A 13,183-nucleotide genomic window follows, 5' to 3' on the forward strand; every position below is an offset into this window, starting at 1 on the left:
ATTATTCTATTCATCTCTTTATCAGACCATTTTTGATGTTTCAGAGTAAGTTACAGACATCATGTACTTTTTCCTCCTTCTTCCTCTCCTTCTTTCTTTCCTTCCTCCCTCCCTCTTCCCTCCCTCCCTCATTCCCTCCCTCCCTCCCTCCATTCCAAGCTGGCTTGTGCTGTGATTGTTTTGTGTCTGGGATGTATGAGGTTGTTAAATATCTTGACTATCACTAAGAACTAGAGTTAGAATAGAAACATAAAGATTTGAGCAGTACTAAAGCCACAGGCCTGCTGGGCTCCTGGTTGGAAGTAATCTGTCATGTCTACTGAAGAATAACAGAGACTTAAAAGGCTCTCTGTGAGATAGGAGTCCGGGACCTGCTTCACTGTGTGAAGTCAGGAACAGGGGTTTCCAGTCTTCTCAGCCCCAATCTTAGTCTAGCTCAGGAAAACAGACTGAAGTTTGCAGACCTATGGGCTTTTTGAGTGAAAGGGGAGCACAAAGACATGGTTTGACTTTTCAGCCACCTACTGCTTCTGTGATTGGATGTGCACCATCAATAACAGCATCACAGAGTAGGAGACCCAAACACATTTTTGGAACTTGGTTTTGCACTGGAATCAGTGAGTTGGGTGGAAACAATTGAAGCATTCCTGGATAGGGAGGAAGGGACACTGAAGGAGGATACTCAACAAGGGTTAAAGTTCAGTAAGAACAAGTGAACTTGGAAGGCAACAAATTCAAGAAAGAATGTGACTATAGAAACTGAAAAATAGAAGTTTATCAATTTTACTGATATTTTCCAAGAAACAACTTTTGATTTAATTGATTTTCTACTTTTTAGTCTGTTTTTCACTTTATTGATTTTTTTCTCTTTAAATTTTTTTTTCTTCTGCAGATGTAGGGTTTAATTGATTCTCCTTTTGGTAGTTTCTTAAAGTAGAAGCTTAGATTGTTGTTTTTAGATCTTTCTACTCTTCTAATATCATATAAACATTTAATGTTATAAATTCCCCTCTAAGCACTGCCTGATCTCTATCAAATGTCAATATGCTGTCTTCTTATTTTTATTCAGTTCAAAAGATTAAAAAAATTTTCTTGTGATTTCCTCATCTGTTGTTTAGAGGCATATTTTAAAAGTTCCAGTTATTTGGGGATCTCTAGGTAACTTTCTGTTATTTCTAATTTATTTCCACTGTGACCAGAAAACATGCTGTGTATAATTTTTTTTGAAAAATCTTGAGATTTGTCTTATGGCTCAGAATATGATCTAAATGAAGGTGCTGTGTATGTTGTGCTTTGTTGATTGGAAGTGTTCTATAAATGTCAATTTTAAATTTTTCATTGTCCTTTCTGTAATTGTTGATTTGTTTATTTCTCCTTTTAGTTCTGTAAGAGTTGTCTATTTTGAAGGTCTGTTAGTGGTGTCATATACATTCAAGATTGTTATATTTTCTTGATGAGTTGTCTTTTTAATTTTTTAAACTAATTTTAGAGAGAGAGTAAAAGAAAGAGGAAAAAAACATCAATTTATTGTTCCACTTGTTTATGCATTCATTGATTGTTTCTTCTATGTGCCCTGACCCAGTATTGAACCTGCCACCTTGGTGTATCGGGTTGATGCTCTAACCAACTGAGCTACTGAGGCGTGGGGATGAATTATTTTTTAAAATCATTATGAAATGTTTATCTTTATTCCTGGTAATATTCTTTGTTCTAAAGTCCACTTTGTTTTATATTAATATAGCTACTCCACTTTTTCATTTACTAGTGTTATGATGAGATATAGCTTTCCATCCTCTCACTTTTAACCTATCTGTGCTTTTACATTTAAAGTTCTTCTTACAGAAAAATATATTTGGGTTTGCTTTTTAACTCCAATTTGACAATCTCTTGCTATTAACTGCAGTTTTTATACCATTTATGTTTAATATAATTATTGATACAATTGTATTTAATCTTGTCATTTGAGTTTGATTTGTCTCTTTTGTTTTTTTAGTTTGTACTTTTTACTTCTTTTAAATTAAATGTTTTTTAATGATTTCATTTTATACCTACCATAGGCTTATTAGCTATATATCTTTGTTTTATGTTGTGTGTATATGTGTAGTTCTAGGATTTACAACATACATATTTAGCTTTTCATAGTCTATCTTTGAATGATATTTATTACTTTATTATGACCTAAGAAATTTATACCAATATATTTCTATTAATTCTCCTATTCTTTGTGCTACTACTGTCACATATTTATGTCTTGAATATTCCATTGTTTTAAAATAAGGAGAATTAAAAAAGACATTTCTATTCTATATAGGAGAGTGGGTAACACAAAGCTAGAAGAGATTATGGTATGATTATTGGAAAGTGGAGAAATGATTGAGAAGAGGTTCTAATATTAAAGAATGAGGAGAAATAAACTTGGATTGTTGAGAGAATTTATGATAGAAGACTTATGAAACCTGGCAGAAGAATATAAATGAAAGGTATTTGTAATTCTGAAACTAAATGCCTTAATGCCAAACATATTGTTGTAGCTGCAATTTTCTTCTCTAATATCTTCTTATGGAATTGGAGGTGATTTATTTCCAAGTTCAGCTTAATGGTTACCATAATAACAATTCAAAATGAATAAAACAGAGAAAAATGCCTAGAAAAGGAAACCTTCAAACTAAAATATGTGTAACATGTTCAGAAAATGAGGAGAGTTAGAAACAGAAAGTTTTTTTTTAAGAAATAAAGACCAAAAATTTGATTAATATTAGAACCTAACAGATCCAAGAAGCTCAATGAATCCCAAGCAGGTAAGTCCTTCCCACTCTAATAAAAACACAAAAGACATATCATAATAAAATTTTTTAAAAAGTGATAAGTATAAAATCTTAAAAGCAGTAAAAATAAATCTCATAACATAAAGAGAAACTCAGATAAAAATGATACCTAGTGTCATATCAGAAACCTGTTTAACCAAAAGATACTAGGACAACACTTTAAAGTTTGAAACAAAACAAAATTTATTTACTTAGGATTCCATACTCAATGAAAATCTTTCAACACAGAAGGTGAATTCAAGACTTTCTCAGACAAAAATATTTTAACAAAAGAAATGTTTAAAGAAGTTTTTCCAACAGAAGGAAAATAATGTCAGTGGACACTTAGATTTGTTGGAAATGTAGTGTAAAATTTACGAATGTGTGTAAATAAAAGATATGTTTTCATATTTTAAAATTTCTTTAAAAGGTAAGTGTACTAAACAATAACAAAATTTCCCAGTTTAAATGGGCAGAAGGTTTGAATAGACATTTTTTTTCCAAAGAAGATATACAAATGGCCAACAGAGACAGGAAAACATGCTCAGCATCATTCATTATCAAGGAGTTGCAAATCAAAACTCAGTCAGGTTTACCTCACACCTGTTAGAAAAGCTGTTATAACAAAGGCAAGAAAGTAAGTGTTGAAGGTATGGAGATAAAGGAACGCTTGTGCATTGTTGATAGGAATGTAAATTGGTACAGCTGCTATGGAAAACGGTATAGAGGTTCTTCAAAGACTTAAAAATAGAGCTACCATATGTGGTAGCAATTCCACTTCTGAGTATTTATCTGAAGAAAATGAAAACTGTAACTTGAAAAGATATATGAACCACAATGTTTATTACAGCAATTACAATAGCCAAGATATGGAATTAGCCTAAGTGTCAATAGATGGATGAATGGGTAAAGAAATTGTGATAGATCTCATATATTACACACACACACACACACACATACACACACAGAAATACATATAATGGAATACTATTCAACTACAAAAGGATGAAATCTTGCCATTTGTGACAACATGGATTGACCTTGAGGGTATAATACTAAATGAAATAAGTTAAAGACAAATACTGTATAAACTCTCTGTATTTGGAATGTGAAACAAAACAAGCTCATGGATGTAAAAACAAGTTGGTGGTTGCAAGCACTGGGTGGAAGGTGGGAAAAAATGGCTAATTAATTTTGTTTGTGAGTTTAAATAAATTGAATAGAAATTTAAAAATTACAATACAAACATCAGTTTTTTAATTTGGGAAGAAAAAGTGTTGATATAAAAATAGTTTTATCATGAACAACTGTGAGGTTACTAATCTTCATTATGAACTAATTTCTAGATAAATATTACCCATTATGTATTTCAGAGAATCTTCCAAATGTTTCAGCAATTATACATAAGAATCTTTATTGAGTGTTTTATCTTTGGTATGAATTTTGTATCAACAATGTCATTTATGTCAAGAAAATAAAATTGTTTTCACTTTTGATATTGACCTGGATTTCTTAGAGTATAGGGATATTGGTATTGTTTCACCTCTTTGTTCACTTCTAAGTCTGGCATGTTTTCAGAGTCATTTTTCATTCTTTGCCCTAGTCAGTATTCTATGCTATTGAAGAACACAGCTGCTGGAGTCAGATTGCCTGGATTCAAGGCCAAGCCATACTGTTTAACCAGTTCCATGGCCCTGGGCAAGTTAGTTAACCTCTGTTTTTCAGTTTTCTGATCTATAAAGTGGGCATCATAATATTGTTGTAAGATAATATTTGTAAACAATAATTATATATACTTAATAATACCTAAAATAGTAGTAAATATTTATATATATATAAATTTATATACTATATATATATATGTGTGTGCTTAGAACAATGCCTGCACATAGAAAACACTGAATATATGTTAGCTACTGTTTTTATTGTCTCATCTCTTTTCTCATATTCATTTTGTTGCCATTTTTTTTTTCCCTGAAGCTGGAAACGAGGAGGCAGTCAGACAGACTCCCGCATGCGCCCAACCGGGATCCACCTGGCACGCCCACCAGGGGGCGATGCTCTGCCCATCCAGGGCGTCGCTCTGTCGTGACTAGAGCCACTCTAGTGCCTGGGGCAGAGGCCAAGGAGCCATCCCTAGCGCCCGGGCCATCTTTTGCTCCAATGGAGCCTCGGCTGCGGGAGGGGAAGAGAGAGACAGAGAGGAAGGAGAGGGGAAGGGATGGAGAAGCAGATGGGCACCTCTCCTGTGTGCCCTGGCCAGGAATCGAACCCGGGACTTCCGCACGCCAGGCCGATGCTCTGCCACCGAGCCAACTGGCCAGGGCCTTGTTGCCATTTTTATCAAGTATAGTCCCTTGTTCTTAGCTGGCATTCAATATATATTTGTTGATAAACCAGTGAAAACTTGTTCATATTTTCTTTTAGAATAAGTCTGATTCTTTAACTAAATTTAACTCTTTAATCACTTTCTTTCAAAGATGTATTAGGAGGTACTCAATATGCCTTCAACACTCTTAGGTGGCTTCCAAGCTTGACAGCATCAGAATGACAGAGGTTTCCCCTCTGCTCAATTGATATTTAGCTGACCTGGCTCAGAACGAGGAGTCTATTTTACTAAAAATGGCGCTCATCAACAAAACAACACAGAATAAAATGCTGGTGAGGATGTGGAGAAAAGGGAACCCTCCTGGTGGGAATGCAGACTGGTGCAGCCACTGTGGTATGAAGATTCCTCAAAAAATTAAAAATTAAACTGCCTTTTGACTCAGCCACCCCACTTTTAGGAATATACCCTAAGAACACCATAGCACTGTTTCAAAAGAAGAGATGCACCCCCATGTTTATGGCAGCATTTTTCACAATAGCGAAGATCTGGAAACAGCCCAAGTGTCTGTCAGTGGACAAGTGGATTAAAAAGCAGTGGTACATACATACAATGGAATACTATGGGGCCATGAAAAAGAAGGAAATCTTACCTTTTGTGACAACATGGATGGACCTGGAAACTATTATGTTAAATGAAATAAGCCAGGCAGAAAGAGAAAAATATCATATGACCTCAGTCATTTGAGGAATTCAATGAACAATGTGAACTGAGAAACAGAACTGAGACAGAGGAGGGATCAAAGGAACCAGAGGAAAAGAGGACAGAGGGAAAGGGGAGGATAGGATGGGATAAACCTGAAGGGAAGGGGGGAGGGCGCTATCGGGAAGAGGCAAGAGAGATGTTGAGGGGAATACCGAGGAGGGGGGAGGCATTCGGGGCGACACTAGAATCTATGTAAACACAATAAATTAAAATCAATTAAAAAATAAATAAAATAAAAATGCAATAGCAGTTATTCTGATACCTAGTTTAAAGTGTCTCAAAAGTCTTCTCTATTTTCTTGAAACTCTTTGAGATTAGGTTTAAAAAATCTTTTAAACACAACTTTATCCCCCTCTAGCATCTCTTAATAGGTTGTGTATTATTTGCATATTTAATTTCACATACAAATAATTTTTTAATTTAAATCACTTCTAAAATTTTTTTCTATATTTTTAAAATTCTAAATCATCTGTTTCTAAGGTGAGCTGTGTGTGTGTGCATGTGTGTGTGTGTGCGCGCGCGCATGTGTGTGTTTATTTAACATCATCTCAGGCGAGGGGGCCAGCCAGCCTTTGGAACACTGCGGCTCCAGGGTTAAGCTTGTTTAGACTTGTCCTTGGTATGATCATTCCTTCGCTGCTTCTTCAAGCCATGCATGAGAATCAGCCTTATTACTTTAGAATGGCAAGTCACATGCTCAGAAAACTCTTCAATTCAACTTCAGGAAAATTATCTATCTACCCATTAAATTCTACTGAAAGTCAGGACCCTGGCACAGAGCTGGGATGTTGTCCAGGTTTGGTGCACAACCCCTATACCAGTTGATGAGAGTGGAGGAGAGGGGACGAAGCAGGAATTTTAAAGTTAAAAGTCAGGATAGCCTGACCAGGCGGTGGCACAGTGGATAAAGCATAGGACTGGGATGCGAAGGACCCAGGTTCAAAACCCCCGAGCTCGCCAGCTTGAGTACAAGCTCATCTGGTTTGAGCAAGGCTCACCAGCTTGGACCCAATGTTGCTGGCTTGAGCAAGGGGTCGCTTGGTCTGCTGTAGCTCCCCTGGTCAAGGCACATATGAGAAAGCAATCAATGAACAACTAAGGTGCTGCAGTGAAGAGTTGATGCTTCTCATCTCTCTCCCTTCCTGTCTGTCTGTCCCTCTCTCTGTCTCTTTCTCTGTCTCTGTCACAAAAAAAAAGTCAGGATATAGGTTTGAAGTACTTTTAAAAATGTTATTCAAAGTTATATCTGAAATTTTAATCTTTTCCAACCTATCATCTGATTCTTTTGTCTTTTTATAAAAGTATATTTATGCTGATATCATAAAAGATAGAATTTAGCTCTTGAAGCCCTTTGTAAATGTCATTGGATACTGGCTATGAAATGTAGCCCAAATTACCTGATTTCAGCAAATATAAACATTAAGGCAGCATTCTTAATGCTGAAAAAAATGATGTCTGTTTAAGGAAAACAGTCTTTTGTTACATTTAGTTAGAGACTGGAAATTAGAAACAAAGAAAATAGATCTTGAAAAGGAAGTCATTGCTTTTAAGCTCTTTTCTTTAAACGTGTTCTTAGAGCATCAAGAGAAAAGCTTTTGGGGAGAAGAATAACAATGGTGATGATGATTATATTATCTTGTATTTTTCTACCAATGTACATATCAATTGCATTTAATTTCCTGACATTTGCCTTTTGTAAGAACTTTACTAACCATTAAAAATGCTTTCTCTTATTTCTCTTCCTATGTCTTCATTAATTAAAAACTCCTTCTATAATCATACCTGTATATTTTCTGCTTTGGCAATATTTATATCATGACTGATTTTTTTTCTTAAGTAAAATACTAAGAGACAAAAATGCAGTGTGAAAACGTTCTCCAGTTTAGTGGGCACATATTTTAGAAAGAGTTATTTCTGTATTTTGTTATGCTTATATTTCTTCAAAACATTTAACATGGATTTTCAAATAATAGACAACTGATAAATGCAGGCTGAACACACACAATCTTTGTTAGGAGACATGGACCGAGATATAGAATATGACATTATAAAAAGAACTATTAGTTGAATCTACTTACATATTATTTCTCTGATAATTTTTTCCTAAAAAAAGAAGGAAATGGCATTACTTTAGTGACTTTTATATCTTAAGGTAGAAAGAACCCCATATAGCATGTGTATATGTTGGATCATTTACAACAGTATGTGTTTTACGACTTTCTACTTTTGAAATATCCTGTCTTATAGTAATTAGTTTCCCTTTCAATTGAGTATGTACTTGCCTTAAACAGAATAATTTCAGTATACAGTCATTGGGGTGACACATGTAGAAGGGCATTATTTTTCTATGTAAGTGGTTTCTAGTGACAGGATGTGGATCTTTTCTTACACAGTTACTTCTGGTTTTCTATCATACATCTAATTAGCACATAGATCATGCGGAATATTTTGTGGTATTCCTTTGTGTACATATATACTTTTCCCATTTGTGATTTTATTCCCTAAGACAAGTTTTCAAAATCTACTTGAGTTGTTTACAGCCCTCCAGATCAGAAGAATCTACAAATGTAGTTTTTTTCATACTTTGACTTAAAGTCATTTTGAAGTTCAGATATTTCAGCTTGCATTTATAAATAGATCTATTTTCAAAGGTACAAATCAGCACAGACCAAAAGTCAAGACATGTCGCCTACCTCTTGATATATTTTTATCTTTGTGGAAATTAGAGCTGCTTGGTTTGGGCACTTCTGAGAGATGATAACATTTTGGGGATAGGATTAGATAGCACAGATAGCACAGTAGCACTTTTATTTTTAAAAATATTCTTATTAAAAGGCTTTCGATAAAATACAACACAATTTTATGTTTAAGACTCTCAACAAAATGGGTATAGAAGGAAAATATCTCAACATGATAAAGGCCATATATGATAAACCATCAGCTAACATCATATTAAATGGCACTAAACTGAAGGCTTTCCCCCTTAAATCAGGAACAAGACAGGGTTGTCCACTCTCTCCACTCTTATTTAATGTGGTACTAGAGGTTCTAGCCAGAGCAATCAGACAAGACAAAGAAATAAAAGGCATCCATATCGGAAAAGAAGAAGTAAAAGTATCACTTTTTGCAGATGATATGATACTATACATCGAAAACCCCAAAGAATCCACAAAAAGACTACTAGAAACAATAAGCCAATACAGTAAGGTCGCAGGATACAAAATTAACATACAGAAGTCAATAGCCTTTCTATATGCCAACAATGAAACAACTGAGAAGGAACTCAAAAGAATAATCCCCTTCACGATTGCAACAAAAAAAATAAAATACTTAGGAATAAACATAACAAAGAATGTAAAGGACTTATATAATGAAAACTATAAACCATTGTTAAGGGAAATCGAAAAAGATATAATGAGATGGAAGAATATACCTTGTTCTTGGCTAGGAAGAATAAATATAATCAAGATGGCTATATTACCCAAAGCAATATACAAATTTAATGCAATTCCCATCAAACTTCCAATGACATTTTTTAAAGAAATAGAGCAAAAAATCATCAGATTTATATGGAACTATAAAAAACCCCGAATAGCCAAAGCAATCCTAAAGAAAAAGAATGAAGCTGGGGGCATTTCAATACCTGACTTCAAACTCTATTATAGGGCCACGACAATCAAAACAGCATGGTATTGGCAGAAAAATAGACACTCAGACCAATGGAACAGAATAGAAAGTCCAGAAATAAAACCACATATATATAGTCAAATAATTTTTGATAAAGGGGCCAACAACACACAATGGAGAAAAGAAAGCCTCTTCAATAAATGGTGCTGGGAAAACTGGAAAGCCACATGCAAAAGAATGAAACTGGACTACAGTCTATCCCCCTGTACAAAAATTAACTCAAAATGGATCAAAGATCTAAACATAAGACCTGAAACAATTAAATACATAGAAGAAGACATAGGTACTCAACCCAGGGACCTGGGTTTTAAAGAGCATTTTATGAATTTGACTCCAATGGCAAGAGAAGTAAAGGCAAAAATTAATGAATGGGACTACATCAGACTAAGAAGTTTTTGCTCAGCAAGAGAAACTGATAACAAAATAAACAGAAAGCCAACTAAATGGGAAATGATTTTTTCAAACAACAGCTCAGATAAGGGCCTAATATCCAAAATATACAAAGAACTCATAAAACTCAACAACAAACAAACAAACAAACAATCCAATAAAAAAATGGGAAGAGGATATGAATAGACACTTCTCCCAGGAAGAAATACAAATGGCCAACAGATATATGAAAAGATGCTCATCTTCTTTAGCTATTAGAGAAATGCAAATCAAAACGGCAATGAGATACCACCTCACACCTGTTCGATTAGCTGTTATTAGCAAGTCAGGTAACAGCAAATGTTGGAGAGGCTGTGGAGAAAAAGGAACCCTCATCCACTGTTGGTGGGAATGTAAAGTAGTACAACCATTATGGAAGAAAGTATGGTGGTTCCTCAAAAAACTGAAAATAGAACTACCTTATGACCCAGCAATCCCTCTACTGGGTATATATCCCAAAAACTCAGAAACATTGATACGTAAAGACACATGCAGCCCCATGTTTATTGCAGCATTGTTCACAGTGGCCAGGACATGGAAACAACCAAAAAGCCCATCAATAGATGACTGGATAAAGAAGATGTGGCACATATACACTATGGAATACTACTCAGCCATAAGAAATGATGACATCGGAACATTTACAGCAAAATGGTGGGATCTTGATAACATGATACGAAGCGAAATAAGTAAATCAGAAAAAAACAGGAACTGTATTATTCCATACGTAGGTGGGACATAATAGTGAAACTAAGAGACATTTATAAGAGTGTGGTGGTTACGGGGGGGAGGGGGGAATGGGAGAGGGATAGGGGGTGGGGAGGGGCACAAAGAAAACAAGATAGAAGGTGACAGAGGACAATCTGACTTTGGGTGGTGGGTATGCAACATAATTGAATGACAAGATAACCTGAACTTGTTATCTTTGAATATATGTATCCTGATTTATTGATGTCACCCCATTAAAAAAATAAAATTATATAAAAAAAAAAATAAAATAAAATAAAAAAGAAAAAAAGAAAAAAAAATATTCTTATTGAATTCATTGAGGTGACAATGGTTAATAAAATTATATAGGTTTCAGGTGTACAGTTCTACAGTACACCATCTGTATAGTGTATTGTGTGTTCACCACCCTGAGTCAAGCCTCCTCCCATCACCGTCTCTCCCCCTTTACCCTCTTCTGCCTGCCTCGCCCCATTTCCCTCTCGCAGTCCCCACAGCACTGGAGTGTGCTGCCCCACCCCGTCTCCATCCTCCCCTGCAGCAGTGTGGTGGAGGGAGTGGATGGTCCGGGCAGTGAGGTTCTTCCTCATTGCTCTTCTCACCCCATTTATCATGTTATTTCTGAGGAAAATGTATTTTAAATCTTATACTAATTAATAAACACATTAATTAAAACAAAATTCACTTATAGTGTTAAGTAAAAAACAAAAAACAAAAAAAGATTTAGACCCAAAGATAGAGAGATGAGTAGAATTACTGCTCGTGGCACAATCTGATTTATGCTTTAGAAGGACGTGTATTGTGGTTCTGAGAGTGGAAGGATGTGTGCGGTGGCCCTGAGAGTGGAAGGACGTGCACGGTGGCTCTGAGAGAGGAAGGACGTGTGCGGTGGCTCTGAGAGTGGAAGGACGTGCGCGGTGGCTCTGAGAGAGGAAGGACGTGTGCGGTGGCTCTGAGAGTGGAAGGACGTGCACGGTGGCTCTGAGAGAGGAAGGATGTGTGTGGTGGCTCTGAGAGAGGAAGGACCTGTGCGGTGGCTCTGAGAGTGGAAGGACGTGTGCGGTGGCTCTGAGAGAGGAAGGATGTGTGTGGTGGCTCTGAGAGTGGAAGGATGTGTGCGGTGGCTCTGAGAGAGGAAGGACGTGTGCGGTGGCTCTGAGAGTGGAAGGACGTGTGTGGTGGCTCTGAGAGTGGAAGGACGTGTGCGGTGGCTCTGAGAGTGGAAGGACGTGCGTGGTGGCTCTGAGAGTGGAAGGACGTGCACGGTGGCTCTGAGAGAGGAAGGATGTGTGTGGTGGCTCTGAGAGAGGAAGGACCTGTGCGGTGGCTCTGAGAGTGGAAGGACGTGTGCGGTGGCTCTGAGAGAGGAAGGATGTGTGTGGTGGCTCTGAGAGTGGAAGGATGTGTGCGGTGGCTCTGAGAGAGGAAGGACGTGTGTGGTGGCTCTGAGAGTGGAAGGACGTGTGTGGTGGCTCTGAGAGAGGAAGGACGTGTGCGGTGGCTCTGAGAGAGGAAGGACTTGTGCGGTGGCTCTGAGAGAGGAAGGACCTGTGCGGTGGCTCTCAGAGTGGAAGGACGTGTGTGGTGGCTCTGAGAGAGGAAGGACCTGTGCGGTGGCTCTGAGAGAGGAAGGACGTGTGTGGTGGCTCTGAGAGTGGAAGGACGTGTGTGGTGGCTCTGAGAGTGGAAGGACGTGTGTGGTGGCTCTGAGAGAGGAAGGACGTGTGTGGTGGCTCTGAGAGTGGAAGGACGTGCGCGGTGGCTCTGAGAGTGGAAGGACGTGCGCGGTGGCTCTGAGAGTGGAAGGACGTGCGCGGTGGCTCTGAGAGAGGAAGGACCTTTGCAGTAGCTCTGAGAGTGGAAGGATGTGTGTGGTGGCTCTGAGAGAGGAAGGACGTGTGCAGTGGCTCTGAGAGAGGAAGGACCTTTGCAGTGGCTCTGAGAGAGGAAGGACGTGCGTGGTGGCTCTGAGAGTGGAAGGACGTGCGCGGTGGCTCTGAGAGTGGAAGGACGTGCGCGGTGGCTCTGAGAGAGGAAGGACGTGTGTGGTGGCTCTGAGAGTGGAAGGACGTGTGTGGTGGCTCTGAGAGAGGAAGGACCTGTGCGGTGGCTCTGAGAGAGGAAGGACGTGTGTGGTGGCTCTGAGAGTGGAAGGACGTGTGTGGTGGCTCTGAGAGTGGAAGGATGTGTGTGGTGGCTCTGAGAGTGGAAGGACGTGTGCGGTGGCTCTGAGAGAGGAAGGACGTGTGCAGTGGCTCTGAGAGAGGAAGGACGTGCGCGGTGGCTCTGAGAGTGGAAGGACGTGCGCGGTGGCTCTGAGAGTGGAAGGACGTGCGCGGTGGCTCTGAGAGTGGAAGGACGTGCGCGGTGGCTCTGAGAGAGGAAGGACCTTTGCAGTAGCTCTGAGAGTGGAAGGATGTGTGTGGTGGCTCTGAGAGAGGAAGGA

General features: G+C 38.2%; 1 protein-coding gene across 1 annotated transcript in view; it reads left to right on the top strand.

Annotated features, from left to right (window-relative positions):
* The window catches only part of DCDC1 (doublecortin domain containing 1), a 394,396-nt gene that overhangs the window by 68,965 nt on the left and 312,248 nt on the right, over nucleotides 1-13,183 (top strand).

The sequence above is a fragment of the Saccopteryx leptura genome, chromosome 1, assembly GCF_036850995.1.
Source record: "Saccopteryx leptura isolate mSacLep1 chromosome 1, mSacLep1_pri_phased_curated, whole genome shotgun sequence".
Taxonomy (NCBI): domain Eukaryota; kingdom Metazoa; phylum Chordata; class Mammalia; order Chiroptera; family Emballonuridae; genus Saccopteryx; species Saccopteryx leptura.